Source organism: Nycticebus coucang, unplaced genomic scaffold, assembly GCF_027406575.1.
Source record: "Nycticebus coucang isolate mNycCou1 unplaced genomic scaffold, mNycCou1.pri scaffold_53, whole genome shotgun sequence".
NCBI classification, from domain to species: domain Eukaryota; kingdom Metazoa; phylum Chordata; class Mammalia; order Primates; family Lorisidae; genus Nycticebus; species Nycticebus coucang.
In genome coordinates this window covers 754,681-766,981 of record NW_026515583.1, presented here as the reverse complement: position 1 = coordinate 766,981, position 12,301 = coordinate 754,681, and the positions used below count along the sequence as shown (strand labels likewise).

General features: G+C 34.6%; 1 pseudogene; it reads right to left on the bottom strand.

Moving 5' to 3' along the window:
* The window catches only part of LOC128579415 (ankyrin repeat domain-containing protein 26-like), an 85,774-nt pseudogene that overhangs the window by 30,642 nt on the left and 42,831 nt on the right, over positions 1-12,301 (bottom strand).

The following is a 12,301-nucleotide window of genomic DNA, read 5'->3' as shown; positions in this document are numbered from 1 at the left end:
TTTCTTTCTTTTTGATTAGAAGCTCAGATCAGCCTCAAAGTTTCTCACCAATTCAATCCTCTGCTCAAACTCTCCCAATAATCCCTATTTTAGAATAAAAGTAAAATTCCAATGGCTTCTGCAGGCCCTAAGTAAACTGGCCTCCACCTTCCTCCCTAATCTCAACTCCTGCAACTCCTACCCCTACTCAGCTTCCTACTCACTTTTTTCTGGTTCGGCTCTGTCTTAAAATGAGGCAACATAAAGACACTAAAATTATGATTTCAGCATTTTTACTCTATGTCTATTAACAATTTATAATTTAAACTCTTAAAATGTTGTGACACACTGTCTTTACTCAAAGTAAAACATCTCTCAGTACTAACTATTATTTGCTGGAAACAAGGTATGTTTCTAGGCTGATATCACAAATATAGATCTAGATATTCTCACATTCAACCAGATACGATGCTTAGTCACTACCAAATACCACTTCACTTTTCTTTTTGGAAGTTTGAAAAATGTTTATTTCTTGATACTTACTTCTCTTTTCACTTTCTCTTTTTTATATTGGTACTGCCTTTCTTTTAAGTGATTGCATTCATCAAGCAACTTCTTGTTTTCCTCTTCCAATAGCAGACTGTACTTTTCATGCCTTACTTCAAGAGCCTTCACCACTGCAGCACACGGGCTGTCTCTGGTGTGTTTTGCCTTCTCTTTATCTGCAGAATCCTTGTGAACATCATCCAGCTGTTGTTGAAGTGACATAGTTTTACATTGCAGTCCGGACAGTCTCTGCTCTAAAGACTCCTGCTTTACAATGTACATACTCACTGTTCTTTGTTCACTTTGATACTTAAGTTGAATGTTCTGCTTTTCCAACTGTGCTTCCATCAGGTCTCTCTGTGCACCTTCTAGAGCAAAAGTCTTCTCTCGAAGAGCATCTTTCATGTGACAAAACTCAGTTTGCAGGCAACTGAATTTCTCTTCTGCATCACAAAGTTGTTGGAAAAGGGTTTCAGCACGAGAGTTCATATATTCCAGTGTACCAGACCATTCTTCTTTTGTTCTCTGGACAATGAAGGCAAGGTCTCTTTGGGAGACCTGACTTTGGTGACGCTCATGGTTAGCATCTGCCAGTCTGAGACGGTGGGATTCAAGTTCTGCTTCTAGTTTTTCCTGGTTTTCTTTCGCTTCCTTCAGTTTGGCTTGTAGCACTTTATTCTCCTCTCGTAGTATGTTGAACTGGCCACTATACTGGGCTGTTACTTTCATTAACCTTTCTTCACTGAGCTTTACAGCATTTTGAAGATCATCAGTCTCGTCTTTGATGATTTCCAAGTCCCGCAAGTGTTTCTTGTCTATCTCCTCATTGTTCATTTTCATTCTTTCTACTTTCAATCTTAGTCTAACAATTTCTTTGTTCAGGAGATCTCTTTCATGTTCACGCCTTTGACAATTCTAAGTAAAAGAAAGAAAACTTTTAGCTATCACTCAATAAAATAATATATCAAGACTTCCCCAGAAAGTAAATAATAACATGCACATTTATGAAATGAAAGGGTTGTAAAAAGCAGCTAACTGGGCAAAGAAGCTGGATCCAAACCTCAAACCTTATAGAGCATAAATTCCTGAAAGTTCAAAAATTTACATGAATGCAATGAATCTGTGAAAGCAAAAAATAAATCAGTAAAGAATTTTTATGAATCTCCAAATTGGAAAAGGCTTTCTTTGAATTACAACAAATCCAAATGCACAAAACTCTAATAACTGTGACACACTAGAAAGTTGGGTGCACAATCTGGTGTCTAACCTACATCCCCCTCCATAGTAGGAGCCTCAGCTCTGCGTACACTAGAACAGGCAAAATTTGCCAATGTTCTTTAAGTTTTTTTCTGAGAGCATTCTATAGATATTCTACTCTTCTATCATTTTTATCCTAAGTTATAACAATTATATCTATTGATAAATGACAAATCTAGGCATTGTGCAAAGCATTTCTCTATATATCAATTAACTCAGTTACTGATCACAATTCTGAAAAGGAGAGATTAAACGTATAAGCCCCTTGTAGGATTTTCCTCAGTCTTCTGATCCTAACCCATGAGGCTCATCTACCAAATCACAGTTACCTCTCTGGAATAAATAGATAAATGCAAAATAAGCCTGATATTTCAAAACACAAATGACAAATAAGATAAAATTTGCAGAGGTCTCCTTAGAAAATCATGAGATTACTTTAGATTACAATACATTTTGTTTCTTTCCTCTTCATAATGTTTGAAGTTGTAATAAATGTGAAATAGGGGAAAAATCACTGAACTATTTTACTAGGAACAAAACACCTAATAAGTCATCATTAAGTATATATTATTGTATATTATTTTAAAAAATTCTTTGTATTGAAATAAGATACTACTTGGATGCCAAGATTTATAATAAACAACTTTAGCTATAAATATCATAATTAATTTTTAAGGCAAGATTTTGGTTTGTTTTATAACTAAATAATAAGCATTGAATCAAAGAGACATCACAACTAATAGTGATGAAGTAAAATAATAAATGTGATGTTAACCAAAGATTAATTTACCTCCAGATTATTTCTAAGGGTCCCCAACTCCACATTTTGGGCTCTCAGTCTGTGTTCCAATTCTTCTTTTATCGCAACTTCTTTTCTATGTTGCTCTATTTCTCTTGTTAACTTTTCCTTAATTTGTTCAAATGCTATAGAATCATTTTTTCTCATCTCTTCCATTTCTTTTAGTGTGAATCTGCAGTTAAATATACTTATCTTAAAATTCATTTTGTTAGCGAAAAGTTCATTTTGAGACCTGACTCTTCATCTATTCATTGATTATCTAATAAAATGTCTGTTTTCTTGAATATTTGTTTTTTCTAGTTCTAAGGTTTTGAATATCTCACTTCATTTTCTCCCAAAAGACATGTACACATGAAAGGTCGATGTGAAAGAACATTCTCCTAATTGGTAAGTTTCTGTTAGTTTAGTTACTCTTGAAAAGGATATTGAAAATTTTCAAATGTATAAGTTGAAAATTACTTTTTTACATAGTCATAATTACTCCCAAACTGGGACAGATCATGGAGTGTAAACTAACCAAAATTTACCATTTATAAATAAGTTTATGAATTCACTGGAGGGAAATGTTCATCTCCACAAAACAGCACAAGCATTCCTGAAAGTGACTGGCAGTGTAAGAGAACTCATTCCGATGTCTCTCACACAACACATAATTGCAGACTGCTATTTTTATATTTGCTACCCACGTGTTCTGTGTTTCTGTTTTGAGTGATAATTTCAAGGTACTTGTTGTTGCTGGTATATATTATAAACAATTCTGAAATCCTTTTGGTGAAAGAAAAGGTCTAATATTTAATTAAACAATGAAGAATAATATGTTTTCAACACAAAAGTTTAAATTAATTTTATCTGTGTAGGAGAGATGTTGAACAAGCAAATCAGTAGTCACTTTCCATTTTCCTTTTCATTCCCTGCATTATGAAAACAAACTATGTAATTTCCTTAAGAAACTTCTTCTGGGTTGAAAAAGGCCAATTAAAACTCTGTTGGTTGAGTTATAAATTTGCATAAACATTCCTGAGAACCATTTCAAAATATTGATCAAAGCCGTTTTCATAAGATTACTTTAACCCAAGAATTCTATATTGAAGAATAAAGGCATATAATTTGAAAATTAAGACTTGTGTAAAAATGTTCATAACAATATTAATTATAATACAGATATTTAAAATTCCAAATTCAATTTGTTAAATAAATGGAGATTTCCCTAAGGTGAACTTCTAATATAGTTATTAGAATTATGATTTAAAAGAATATACATTTAATTATCAGTAATTGTAATTAAGAACTTATTTTATTATTTCCAAGAATTTTATACCGCAGAAGACTAAGATGACTTCTCTCCTATTAAATACCAGATGATATGTCAGCAATGTCAAAAATTATCCAACATATAAATAAATAAATATTTCAAATAAATAGTTGTAAATAAATAGTTCAAATGTTTCTTTAAAGCTAGGATTTCATACCTCAAACTGTGGAGTTTTTGCTCCCATTCACATCTTTGATGGTATAACTGTAAGTTTATTCCTTTCGTTTTGGATAGCTTCATTTTTAGAAAAATAATCATACTTTCCAGTGCTTTGATATTATCTGTAAGTTTTTTATAATAATTTTTATTACGTTCTGCATGGCTCTTACAGGGAAGAGCTGTGTTTTGAATTTCCAATTGGTTAAAAGAATCTGTATCAGGATGAAAAAAAAGAAAGAGAATACAGGAACACTTTTTATATATAAAGAACTTCACATTCTCACAGTCACTCACACATTATACATATATAACTAGGTGGGTACAGTGGCGGACATGTGATACTGAGCTCTGCAGACTAGACAGAACCTCTGCTCTTATTTAGCTTGAAGTAAAAAAAAAAAAAAGACAAAACAGTGACAATTATTAATTCAGATAGATTCTGTAAGAAAATTCGTATGTTATGTAAGAGAATTTAATCTATACTGGGCCCAGGGAAGATTTCTCTGAGGAAGAGATGGCCATACTGACAAATGAAGGATGAGAAGCAAGCAGTAAAATAAAGCAAGAATAAAAGCATGCTGGCCAGTCCATAGCATGTGCTGAAGTTCTACTGCAATCTCCTTCTAGCCAAGACAGAGGAACAGGTGTTAATTTTCCATCTTCCCCCTTAACCCCCCCCCAAAAAAAAACCCAGCCAAAACACATTAAACAGTTATTATTAAGACAGTAGAATTTAGGCAACAAAGACAAAGATCTTTGAAAAATAGAAAACAACAAAAGGAAGCCTTGGGAATGCCCCAGATCCCTGCCTTAACAGAGTTTTCAGGAAAGCACACCTGGAGAAAAAAAAATAAAAAAAAAAAGAAAAAGCCTGACCTACACGCTACCAGACTCGCCTAATTGTAGTTGAGTAAGGAGAGTCTGAAAAGACCAAAGCAGGCAGTGATCACAGGATAGCAACTGAAGAGGAGAAAGCAGTATAGTGAAAGAATCCTGGAGATGTGTGGAGGTTTCCCTCTCAGGTATTTATCAGAGTAGTTAACTATGCATGTGTGCTAGGAATTATTTGAGACTAAGAGAAAAATTATCTAATCAACATCAAGGTAAACCAAGCCTGGTGCTCATATAGTGCCAGGATGTGTCCATTCTCATAATGAAGGATAGAAAAACACAGACTGCATAAGATAATCATGAAATAGGTCTTGCCTCTTGCGTAGGGTATTATCTCAAATTATAAAAGCAACAGCAGAAAGGGCCAAGCTGTTTTAAAGTAACGCAACCCTATCCCTATGTAAATCTTAGACATGGAAGAAATTGAAAATTAAAAAAACCTGTACTGATAGATGTGTAAATTGTAATGTCAGAGAGGCAGACTACACCTGATAGGGAAAAAAAAAAAAAAAAAAAAAAAAAACATTAGATATCATGAAAGAAAATATTCACAAAACTGAGATATTTGTGATCTATGAGAAACCTTTGATGAAAAAATACTTCTAATTATCCAAAACTTCACAAAACCACCCAAAGGGCACTAGATGTCACTAGGTTCAACAAATACAGACATATCACAGATTTACTCACAGATTTATCCACCTAATGTATATACATATAATGTTAGAAGAAAAACAGAATTTAAATATACAATACACATATAAAATAACATTGTGGATTGTTCTCTACTTCATAATAGGACCGTTCAACAGCATGCTGTGCATGTTGTTTTATTAATAATTCACAAACTTCTGTTACTTTTTATATTTTCATCAGTGTACATCCTGTTTGTTACATATGAAAAGATTTCCTCTGCTATTCTAACAATTTTATTTTCATCTTTTAAGGCCTTAGCCTGCTACATGAAGCCTTCATTGATTCCTGCTGTTTCACCAGATAAATAGGCATCTCCATCCTCAGGGCTGCCTTAGTACTCTAGTGTCATCTCTACTGCAATGTTCCTACCTAAACTGTAAGTCGTTTCTTGCCATGTCTCTAACCTTTGCCCCTATACTGTAAGCACAATATTTCAAAACTTCTGGAACAGTCTTTATCTGTTTTACTCAATAATTATTGATGCTGTAGCTGGAAGGAATATAAATAAAACTGTCAAAAATGAGTTTTCCAGCGATCATGTCTGAGTTGACACTTAGATGAGCCAAATTAAAGGGCGTAGGGGCCAGGAAAGGATGAGAGCAGGAGAGGAAGCAGAAAGCAAGAGAGAAAAAATCCTGAAAAAAACATATGTATATGTATTTGTCTACAGTAGAGGGATTGGTGAGCCAGGCATTCTAGAAGCTCAGGGATGCCAGAAAAAAATGCAGACAGGGAAGAGATAGCAGAAATCCTTCTATGAAATTTCATGGTGCTTGGATATTAATATTTCAAAGAGATATTAATTATCCCATTTTCACCGAAGTAAATCACTCTAAATTCTATATGGAAGATGAATTTCAGTAAAACACAAGTGAATGGCAGAAGATGAATTACAAGGAAATATTGGAAAATAAAGGCAATGTGGGCCTGAAATAAGTGAATGTTTCTTGGAAATATTTTGGATATCAAATATCAGTGCCCCATATAGGATGGATGTTTTTATCAAATAAATAAACACATAAACCCTGGTTTTGTATTTTAATTTTTTCAATATTAATAAAAAACATAATAAATATCTGTGGATATGCCTATGTAATACAAAAGCCATTAGGAGTATCATAACAGCTTTCAAAGAGTTTGATGTTGCAGCATTTATGTGATGGAATATTATAAAAATCAAAATAAATTAAACCAAATATACTTGTGTCAATATGAATTGATCTTACAAATACTGAGCAAATAAAAGAAAGTCACAGAATGACATATGAAGCCTGACAATTAAGTTTACAAACTCACAACCGTGTGCTTATGTTGGTAGTACTGTACAAGCCCCTCATTAACGTTTCATAACCTTGGTGTATCAGTGTCTCATGACTCTGTTTATGTTGACTGTCTTTCAGAATGGAGTTCATTATCAATGCTTTTACACTTTTGGAGTGAAAACTAATGCAGCCTCTTTGGAAAGAATTATGGAGAATCCTCAAAGAACTCAAATCAGACCTTCCAGATGATCCCACAATCCCATTACTAGGCATCTACCCTCATATCAATCTGAAATAATAAATAAAATAAGATGGCTCTAAAAGAAATGAAGTCTTTAAAAAAATCTAAACTAAATGTTAACAAATAAAATTCAAAGATATATTAAAAGGATAATACCTTATAAACAAATGAGGTTTATCCCAGGAACACAGGGTTAATTTTACATTCAAAAATCCCCGTTACTCACCATATTACAAATCAAAAGTGAATTATAGGACCATATCAGTAGATGGAGGCATGAGAAAAAATTTAATACTCATTCTTTATTTAAAAACACTCTCAGCAAACTAAGAATATAAAGGAACTTCTTCAGCATGACAAGGAGCACCTGTGATAAACTTTCAGCTAACAGATGTCATGGGGAGAACTGTATGCTTTCTCTCTAAGACCAGGAACAACACAGGAATGCTGCTTTCAGTGCTGTCATTCAGCATTGCACTGAAGATTCTGGCCAGTACAGTGAGCCAGAAACAGGAATCAAAGGCATCCTAATTGGAAGGAAGAAGTAAAACGTGATCTTTATTTACAATCATGATCACATACTAGGGTGAGTGAACTCCAACCTGTGAGCTAGCTTTGTTTTATGATAACGCAGATGTTCATTAATGTCTGTATTGACTGCTCTATGACCACTCTCATACAATAATGACAGAATTGATGAGCTACATCAGAGTTTGCTTTACAACAGGTTTAAAATATTTACTATCTTTTTTTATTTCTCAATAATTTTTTATTAAATCATAACTGTTTACATTAATGCATTTCTGGGGTACAATGTGCTGATTTTATATATAATTTGGAATGCTTACATCAAACTGTTTACTATAGCCTTCACCTCACTTACTTACTTATTGTGTTAAGACATATTTATACTCTACTCTAAATAGATTTGACATGTACCCTTGAAAACCCCCCAAGTTACCTGACCCCTCCCCTCCCCTCACTCTCCTCTTTCCTCCTTCATTCTGGGCGATAGCTGTGTTTTATCTTTCATATGAAAGTGGGGGTGATTGCATATTGGTTTCTCAAAAGTACTGAGTACATTGGATACTTTTTCTTGCATTCTTGAGATACTTTACTAAGAAGAATATGTTCCAGCTCCATCCATGTAAACACAAAAAAGCTAAAGTCTCCATATTTTTTTAAGGCTGCGTAACATTCCATGGTATACATATACCACAGTTTATTAATCCATTCATGGGTGGTTGGGCTTCATCCATGATTGGGCAATTATGCATTGCTTGCAAAAAACATTCTGGTGCAAATATCTTTGTTGTATAATGATTTTTGGTCATCTGGATATAGGAGAGGAATTGGAGGATCATATAGCAAGTCTACTTTTTGTTCCCTGTGTTCTCCAAACTTCTTTCTAAAAAGAATGTATTAGCTTGCATTCCCAACAGCAGTGCAGAAGTGTTCCCTTTTCTCCACATCCATGAAGAAAGTAGTTTGAGAAAGCAAAGCTTTGACAACATAGAGTCCATTTAGAAAATCTCAATGAATCTATCAAAGAAGGTACTACAAGTCATAAATGAGTTAAGTTGATGATACAAAATCAACATATAGAAATCACCTGTATGTCCAAATACAATTAGCATTAAAATATAAAAGCAAAAATGTTTAAAATGTCATTTATAACAACATAAAATACAGATAAATGCAATAAAATAGGGAGGACATATATACTCCATAGCACAAAATGTTAGCTGAGAAAATTAAATATGACCTTCACAAATAAATTAATGCACTTTATTCAGGAATGAAATAATTCATTATTGTTAAGAAGTCAATTTTCTCCAAATTAACCTACAGAAGCATCATAAGCACAACCTAATTCCTAGTAGGCCAGTAAGTTGTTTTTTGTTTGTTTGTTTGCTTCTTTTTGTTTGTTTGTTCGTTTTTGTAGAGACAGAGTCTCACATTGTTGCCCTTGGTAGAGTACTGTGATGTCACAGCTCACAGCAACCTTCAACTCCAGGCCTTAGGTGAGTCTCTTGTTTCAGCCTCCTGAGTACCTGGGACTACAGGCACCTGCCACAACTACTGGCTATTTTTTATTTGCAGTTTGGCCGGGGCCAGGTTTGAACACTCCACCATCGGTATATGGGGCTGGCGCCCTACCCACTGAGCCACAAGCGCCACCCAGTAACTTGTTTTTAATTGACAAGCTATTCTAACATTTATGCACCAAAATAACCCTGAAGAATATAACCAAATTGAAGGGGTGCTTTTAGGAATTGTATGAACCCTTATTAACTAGAACAACATGAAACAGGCACAGCTTGAGTGTCCCTTATCCAAAATGCTTGAGACCAAAAGTGTTTCAGATCTTGAAACATACGTACACATAAAATGAGATCATCTTGGGGATGAAACCTAAATCTAAACACGAAATTACACCTAGGTTTTATATACATCTTACAATAGTCTGAGAATAATTTTCTACAGGCTTTTGAATAACTTTGTGCATGAACAAAGTTTGTGTACATGAGGTCAGGTATGGAATCTTCCACTTGTGGTATTATGTTGACACTCCAAAAGTTTCACATGTACAGCTTGGCGCCAATAGCACAGTGGTTATGGCGCTAGCCACATACACCGAGGGTGGCAGGTTCTAACCTGGCCCAGGCCAAGTAAATAACCGTGACAACAGCAACAAAAAATAGCCTGGCATTGTGGCAGGTGCTTGGAGTCCCAGCTACTTGGGAGGCTGAGGCACCTGAGAATTGCTTAAGCACAAGAGTTTGAGGTTGCTGTGAGTTGTAACGCTATGGCACTCTACTGAGCACAACATAGTGAGACTCTGTCTCAAAAAAAGGAATAAATAAAAAAATAAAAAATAATTCAGATTTAGGAGCCTTTCATATTTCAGAGTTTTAGAATAGGGATGCTCAACTTGTATAATGGCAGCCAAACATAAGATGGTTTGACTTAGAATTTTTCAACTTTTTGATAGACTTATTGGGGGCATTAAATGGATTTTTAATTATGATGGTTTTATCAGGACATAGCTGTATATTTGAGGAGCACCTATAGATTAGTGGAACACAATAGAACATCCAGAAACAGACCAGCATGTGTACAGACAACTTGTTTTCAACAAAGGTGCAATGTCAATGCACCAGAGCAACAATGGCTTTTTTGGCATATGAACAAAATGGATTTCCACATCCCCAAATTGAACTGAAATCCATACCTCAAACCATGAACAAAGAGGAACTCAAGAAGGATTATAAGCTTAAACGTAACAACAAAAACTGTAAAACTTTTAGATGCATAGGAGAAATTATTTGTGACCTTGCACTAGGTAGACCATTCTTAAATAGGGACAAAACAAAAGCCATTATTAAACAAACAGATAAACCAGAATTCATTGGAATACTATTAAAAAATGAACACTGGGAAACATTTTTTGGAATGTTTGGAAACATTCCTTGGAATGCAAACCAGGAAAGATTCCTTGCAAAAAACAAAGCTAGTAAAGAAACTGTATCCAGAATATATAAAGAACTCTTAAAACTCAACAAAGAGAAGAACAATTTAATTTTTTAAATGGCAAGAAATTTGCGAAGACAGCTCATTGAAGATGTACAGATGGCAAATATGCACACGGGAGGATGCTCAACATTATGAGTCATTAGGATTCTGTGTATTGAAACCAAAATAGTATGCACAATGCATGCACATCAGAATGTCTAAAATTAAAAACAATGATATACTGAGTGTGAGGATGCAGAGAGAATGGAACTGTCATGGACTGCTGTCAGGAATGGAAAATGGTACAAATACTATGAATACTACGGAAAGTAATTTAGCAGGTTCTAAAATAAGGGAATGCAAAACGCCAGGAGGAGAATGCTGTGGGTGATGAATATGTTAACTCTCTTATTATGGCCATGGGTTCACTTGTATATTTCAAAACTTACGATATTGCACATTTCTTCATATACTAATTACGCCTCTCTGAAGCCACTGAAAGCAGGAACAAACACCTAAGATAGTGGCCGAAACACACAGAGAAAGAACAGCCAGACACAACTCTAGCAGGAGAATGCTAGAGTTGAGATCTCTAATCTTATAATAATGAGAAGTGGTAGATGTATTTTCAACAAGGATTTTTAACATTATGGGATCCTCATTTTTAAAAGTACAGTAGGCCCTCTATAGTTGACCACCTCCCTGCATTGACCACCTCAATTTGACCTCAAGTTAACACACATGCACCACACATACATATCTGTACAGTAGGCCTAGTTCCTTATGTTGGCCATCTCCATGTGTTGACCAGTTCATTATAGTCCCTTGAGTGGTCAACTCACAGAGGTTTGATGATATATATAATGTTTGCAGAGTAAAGCATGGCCTCAGGAGATGGGGTTGTGAGGAAAGCAGTTCTAAGGTTACCTCAGCATTCCAAGTGGGAGATAATGGCAACCTGATCTTGGGAAAGTGTAAGAGAGAAGTAGGGTCAGCAACACATGGGGGTGTCATTCACACTGAGAGAAGTACAGTGGGATTCTCAGAACTCTTTGACTAAGTTCACAACATACTGTAGTTCTCATTCTACATGAACATAAAGCACATTTCTGATATTAATGTTACCATAATACATCTGTGCTCTACAGTGCAGTGCTAAGCAATGCATATGCTACTGTAGGACACATAAAAAGGCCTTACACTCATGCAATGGTCCTACCTTTATAGTGCTTTCCATGTTGTTTAGCAAGAAATGTCAAATTCTTATAATTAATGGAAGGCAACTCATAATCCTCTGAGGCTCCCTCAGATGACCAGGTTAAGTCATCATGGTCATCCATAGTGTGTATTTGTTTTTTCACCTATAAAATAAAGAACAGTGCTTCAAAATGTCCCCCAAATGTTTACAGCATAGTCTAAATGTACAGAAGTGGTAGTTATCCATTTTCTTTTCTTTTCTTTCCTTTTTAATAAGTCATTTGTACATAGATCATAAACACATTTATGCCATTTCGGGATTCAATGTGTTGATTATTTGTACCACTTTACCTCTTTTATGTTTACATGGATGGAGCTGGAAAATATTCTTCTTAGTAAAGTATCTCAGGAATGAAAAAAATTATTTATTTTTTATATGAGCAAAA